This window comes from Lactuca virosa, chromosome 5 (assembly GCF_052849685.1).
Source record: "Lactuca virosa cultivar CGN04683 chromosome 5, Lactuca_virosa_CGN04683_v6, whole genome shotgun sequence".
In the NCBI taxonomy this organism is placed as follows: Eukaryota; Viridiplantae; Streptophyta; class Magnoliopsida; order Asterales; family Asteraceae; genus Lactuca; species Lactuca virosa.
In genome coordinates this window covers 143,180,204-143,186,619 of record NC_136430.1, presented here as the reverse complement: position 1 = coordinate 143,186,619, position 6,416 = coordinate 143,180,204, and positions in this window count along the sequence as shown.

The following is a 6,416-nucleotide window of genomic DNA, read 5'->3' as shown; positions in this document are numbered from 1 at the left end:
AATTTGGAATTAATTTTGTGATCAAAAGAGACTAATTAAATATATGGGGATTGATTGTGTAAATCATTCATTCTTATAAAGTGGGCTTATGATCCATAGTTCTTTATGTTGGGCTAAACCCATATGGTGATCCATGGGGACTCCATGGAGGGTTAAAACCCATGGAGCCTAAGGAATGTGGAAAGTCATGCACATTAGGGTTTACATGGTGTAACCCTAGTTGTGTCACACTATATAAGAAACCTCATGGCTACCAAAATCGGTACTTAAGTGAGATAAAAGAGGGCTAGCCGATTTTGTGTGTGCAAGACAATCTCTTCTCAAGTCCTCCATTGTTGGTGTTGTTGTGTGATTCCATTTGAGGTGCAACACTTGGGGCACTAAGTTCTTAAAGGCCAAACTCAAGAAGTTCTACAAGCTACAACAAAGAGGTAATTTTATAACTCAATTCTATGTTGATTATGTCTTTTCCATGCTAGTTGTAGGCTTAAATCTTTGGAAACAATATTGCATGTATAATTAGAGAAAACATAGATCCAAAGCTTTTAGGGTTGTATGTGCACCATAGGATGTTGTAGTATACTAAAACTCATCAGTGGTATCAGAGCTAGGTTGGTTTTCTATTATATTTGATGCACAATGTGTTATTTTTCAAAGCTGAAATGCTGTCTGACTGCCCTACTCGACGAGTCCAAGCTTGAACTCGATGAGTAGGATGAGTTTAGGCATGAACTCGACGAGTCCATAGATGGGCTCGACGAGTTAGCTGTCCAGACATCAAATTTTCGAGTTTTTTGGCATGTTTTGGATTAGAATCATTACCATAAAATGTTTTAGTTTATAAAATCTGATTTTGTTGATATGGTAATGATTATTCTCATCCAAATAAAATATAAATGTCAAAGTTTCATGATTTGTATTAGTTTATATGATTAGGCTAATTTCTTGAAACTTGTTAGATATGAATTATCTTATCTTATGAGTTTCATTAGATCATAGGCAAAATTGTTTGACTTTGTTAGTTACAATTTTTGATCTAAATGTTTTTGATAAAATCCATAACTTGTCCTCAAGTTATGGAAAGTGAAAGGTCTCATTTTGAAATGGTTTTAAGTCTTCCATAACTTGTCCTCAAGTTATGGAACTTGAAAGGTCTTTCATAAACTGTCACACTCCCGAACCAGACGGCGGAAACGTCCGGCGGCTCGCGTGACTTAAATTAAAATATCATCACAATGAATATATATGAAACATAACACATCAATCACCAACCATTACATAGTACAACTGGCATTGTTTACATCAAGTACAAGGTTTACATTACATGATTTCAAAATACAAAGTGTTTGGTGATTAGCAACTACAAAAGAAACTTTCAACACACCGGATGCTTCCTTGACTAACGATTTCCTGAGAATACAAGTTATTTTGAAAACGGTCAACATATATAATGTTGGTGAGTTCATAAGTGTGTTTAATGAAAAGTAGATTATGTCATTGGTAAAACCCAGAAAATCCGATATTTTCTGTAATAAAACTTTTCTTGAAAATGTTGTGATGATCCTGTAAGTATATGCGTGAATGATTTCAAAACATGAATAAATGAGAAGTTTTGCATTATAATGTTTGAAAGTACAAGTGAGTAAGATTGATTTCCCCGGAAAACCCGATGTCTTCCGAATAAAAAGTTATGATTGTTTTTGCTTTATTGAATCGTTACCTCAAATGAATATAATTTCCCTTGATTAATGATTTTTCCTTTGATTAATGATTTCCCTTGATTAATGATTTCCCTTGATTATTGATTTCCCTTGATTAATGATTTCCTTTGATTAATGATTTCCCCTGATTAATGATGACAGATTTCTACGTGAGTCGTTATAACCATGCATGATAATGACTAGTTCGTCTGTCTTGGTATTCTAATGAACACCAGAATTTGATCTTAAGACTTTGTCACCCTAGACTGGCCGAATCTAACTGTAGCGAACAACTTAGGTGTGGGGGAGTCACCCCCGTATAGATCTATACACAAACTCTTGCTCTCCCTCCAGGAGACTTTGATTACAACTACACACAACGACCGACACCTATTGGTGTCACCCGTTATTACTCACTCAATCCACATGAATTTGATTAACCTTGATTAATGATCTAATTTTTATTTTACTTGAAGAAAAGGTAAGCCTAACAGACGAGGAGAAGAGGACTACTAGGCCCTACTAAATTTCGTATGTTATTTAAGGCTGTCGAGTATACGAAAAGCGCGTTGGCCCATTTCGCATATGATTTATTTGGACCTTACTAGTAATGCAAATGGGCCACTGAGGCCCAATAACATATAAAAACCATTGAGGGTCCATTAAGCATGTAATTGGGTCATAGGAGGCCCAATAACATCTATTATTTATGTTGGGCCCAAAAGCCATGTTAATGAGTCACGAAGGCCCATTAAACATGATTAGAATCTCTCAAGCCCAACCACTTGAACGTTTACTTGTTTTATATAGATATAATGTTGCGAGTTGTTTAATCGATGTGTCGTATAAATCACGAATTTGTTTTATAACGATTTATAGATTTATAAAAATAGTTATTTTTCTATTTACAAACCATAAGTTATAAAGTTTTGTATATTTTGACCCAATTATTATTATTATCAACATAATTGACCAAAAACATTTGTTTGACCAATTCAGCTCCTTATTTTGTAAAGTTGTCAATTTTTGCCCTTTTTATAAAAAAATGACATTTTAGGTCCTTGAACCATTTTTCTTGACATCTTTGACCCAAATACTTATTTAAATAATGTTTTAAGCCCAAAAATAAATTTTTGAAAGTTTCAACCCTTTAGTTAAAAGATTTGCATTTTAGTCCACCTTTTTCGCAATTTTTACACTTTTTACCCAAAACCCAAAATCTTTGCATTTTCAATCCTTTTTGGCAAATAAGGCCATTTTAACCCCTGAAATAAGTTTATTTACTTTTCTACCCACTGTTTTGAGAAATTTACCATTTCAACCCACTTAAATCCATTTTTTCGCAACTTTGGGCCTATGGGCCGAAAAGCCCAAAATTTAGCCCAATAAGCCACAAATTTCATTTTTAGTCCTTTGAAAAGCATAATGTTCATAGAAACTTCTATTTTAACTGTTTTGGCATTTTGAACCTTGTAAAAACTGTAAATGACAACCTTTTCCCAAACTTTTACTTATTTAACAAAAATAGTCCAAAAATGAGTTTGATGTTGTAGTATGTTATTTTAAAGCTTGTATATTAGTTTATCTTGAAATGTTGAGTGAAATATGAACTAGATCACATATTTTTCCTTCTTGAACTATAGATCTCAAAATATCTTTCATTTTAGCACAAATATATCACAAAATCACAAGAAAGCACACATATCATACAAATACACATAGATCTTCACATTTTACTTGCATTCTGCCCCATAAAACATATGAAAACCGAAAATAGAGGGGTATGAACTCACCTTTGGTTTGTGGGTTCGGTTTTGAAGAAAAATAGAGAAGATGAGGCTGTTTTTGGCTTGAATACTTTCTTAGAGGAAGTATTTAAGGGTTGATGGTCCTAGAAGACATGATCATGAAATGAAGCCGTATGAAGGAGTGTTCTTAGCTTAAAGATAGAAATAAAAACTTATGTATGACAACAACTTACCAAGAATTGGTGATGTAAGTGAAGATTCTCTTGAAGCCCTTCTAAATTTTCGAGATTCTTGAGGAAGGTAAGGAGATGTTCTTGAAGATTTAGAGAGAGTTTGAAATGTTTTGTGTGTGTGTGTGTTGATTCTCGGACGAGAGTAGAAGAAGGAGAAGAGAGAGAGGGTGAGGCGACCATTATAGATGCATGTTGGTCCATGCATGGGTACATGTTGGGTAAAAGTGAGGTGGCAACCTTAAAGTCAACTCTCCCCCCTTTTTTTTGTAGTTGGGCCGAATTCTTGGGCTTAGGAGGAAGGAAGTAGTTTATCTTGGGCCATTGCTTGATTTTGTTCGAAACTATGAGTCCATTAAGTAGGTTTTCGGCCCATTGGGCTTTTAGAGGTGGTTCACGGCCCAATGTGCATAAAAGAATGGATTTGAGTCTTATTAAAGTTATTTGGATTTGTTATGGCCCAATAAGGCCCATTAAGGTAAACCAATCCATTTTAGGCCCATTATGGCCCAAAAAGTTAAGTTTCATGAAAGTGGGTTGAATTTCAAGCACAACATGAATTAGGGTTTTACGAGTTTACAGTAGATAATGTTTACAAGAGTACAAAATTTCCTAGCTAGAATGCTAGTTGTGACATCATCCCCTCGTTAGAGGGAATTTCGTCCTGAAATTCTTTTTGAAGCTAGGCTTAAGAATGCGAGAATAAGTGAGGGTACTTTTGCTTCATCTGGTCTTCGCGTTCCCAAGTGAATTCCGGTCCACGCTTTGCGTTCCACCGAACCTTCACTATTGGAATGCGGCTTTTCTTAGTACGCTTCACCTCCCTGTCCATGATTTCGACGGGTTCCTCGATGAACAGGAGATTCACGTTGATTTCGATTTCTTCTAACGGGATGACGAGAGTTTCGTCGGATAAGCACTTCTTCAAATTGGAAACATTGAATACGGGGTGTACACTGCTGAGTTCATCAGGTAGTTGCAGTCTAAAAGCTACCGGACCGATTCGGGCAAGAATCTTGAAGGGTCTAATGTACCGTGAGTTTAGTTTTCCCCGTTTCCCAAAACGGATCACCCCTTTCCAGGGGGAGACCTTTAACAACACTCGATCCCCGATTTGAAATTCCAAAGGCTTTTGCCGCTTATCGACGTAGCTCTTCTGTCGGTCGCGTGATGCTTGAAGTCGAGCTTTGATTTGAACTATCTTCTCTGTCGTTTCGTGTATGATTTCTGGTCCTGTCAATGCATTGCTTGTTGTCTGCCCTCTTGCCAGATGAGTGTCGCCTATCTCTGTCCAACACAACGGTGATCTACATTTACAACCATATAATGCTTCGAAAGGAGCAACTTTGATGCTTGTGTGATAACTGTTGTTGTATGAAAACTCAATTAAAGGTAAGTGGGTATCCCACGACCTTCCAAAGTCTATCACACATGCTCAAAGCATATCCTCAAGCGTTTGAATGGTTCGCTCACTTTGACCATCCGTCTGGGGGTGGTAAGCAGTGCTCATGTCGAGTTGTGTCCCCATAGCCTTCTGTAGCAATTGCCAAAAGCGTGAAGTGAACCTACTATCTCGATCTGAGATGATAGATATTGGTACTCCAAGGAGTCTCACAATTTCCTTGATGTAGATTTTTGTTAGTCGCTCCATCTTGTATGTCTCCTTTATTGGCAGGAAATGAGCGGATTTTGTCAACCTGTCGACTATTACCCATATGGTATCCAATCCATCTGTTGTCTTGGGTAATTTGGTCACAAAGTCCATAGTAATCCTTTCCCATTTCCACTCGGGTATCACCGGCTGTTGTAATAGTCCCGAGGGCTTTTGATACTCTACCTTCACATTAGCACAAGTGAGGCATTTGCTAACGTAAGTGGCAATCTCTGCCTTCATGTTAGGCCACCAATAACATTGCTTGACATCCAGGTATATTTTATCTGAACCTGGATGGATGGAGTATCGTGTCTTATGAGCTTCATTCATGACTACTTCTCTGAATCCTCCAAGTTTAGGGACCCAAATTCGGTTCATGAAATAATATGTTCCATCCTCCTTGACTTCGAAGTTCTTTTCCATTCCACGTAACGCTTCGCTCGTTCTGCTTTCTGTCTTCATGGTGTCGAGCTGGACTGCTTTGATTTGTGAGGACAGATGGAATTGGATGGTTATTGAAAGAGTCTTCACACGACGATTGGAGTATTCTTTCCGACTCAAGGCATCAGCTACCACATTAGCCTTGCCTGGGTGGTACTTGATTTCGCGCTCATAATCGTTTAGCAGCTCAACCCATCTTCGCTGCCTCGTGTTTAACTCCTTTTGATTTAAAATGTGCTGGAGACTCTTGTGGTCGGTGAAAATGGTGCACTTGGTACCATAAAGGTAGTGCCTCCAAATTTTCAAGGCGAAGATCACAGCTCCAAATTCGAGATCATGGGTGGTATAATTCACCTCATGCGTTTTTAGTTGTAGGGATGCATAAGCTATCACCTTACCACCCTGCATGAGTACACAGCTTAAACCCTGATTAGAAGCATCGCAGTAAACTACGAAGTCCTCTGTTCCCTCTGGTAGTGATAATACTGGTGCGCTACAGAGAGCTCGCTTCAGAGTTCGGAAGGCAACCTCTTGCTTTTCTGTCCATTTAAATGGTACACCCTTCTGTGTAAGCATGGTAAGTGGCTTGGCTGTTTTGGAGATGTTCTAGATGAATCTCCTGTAATAGCCTGCGAGACCTAAA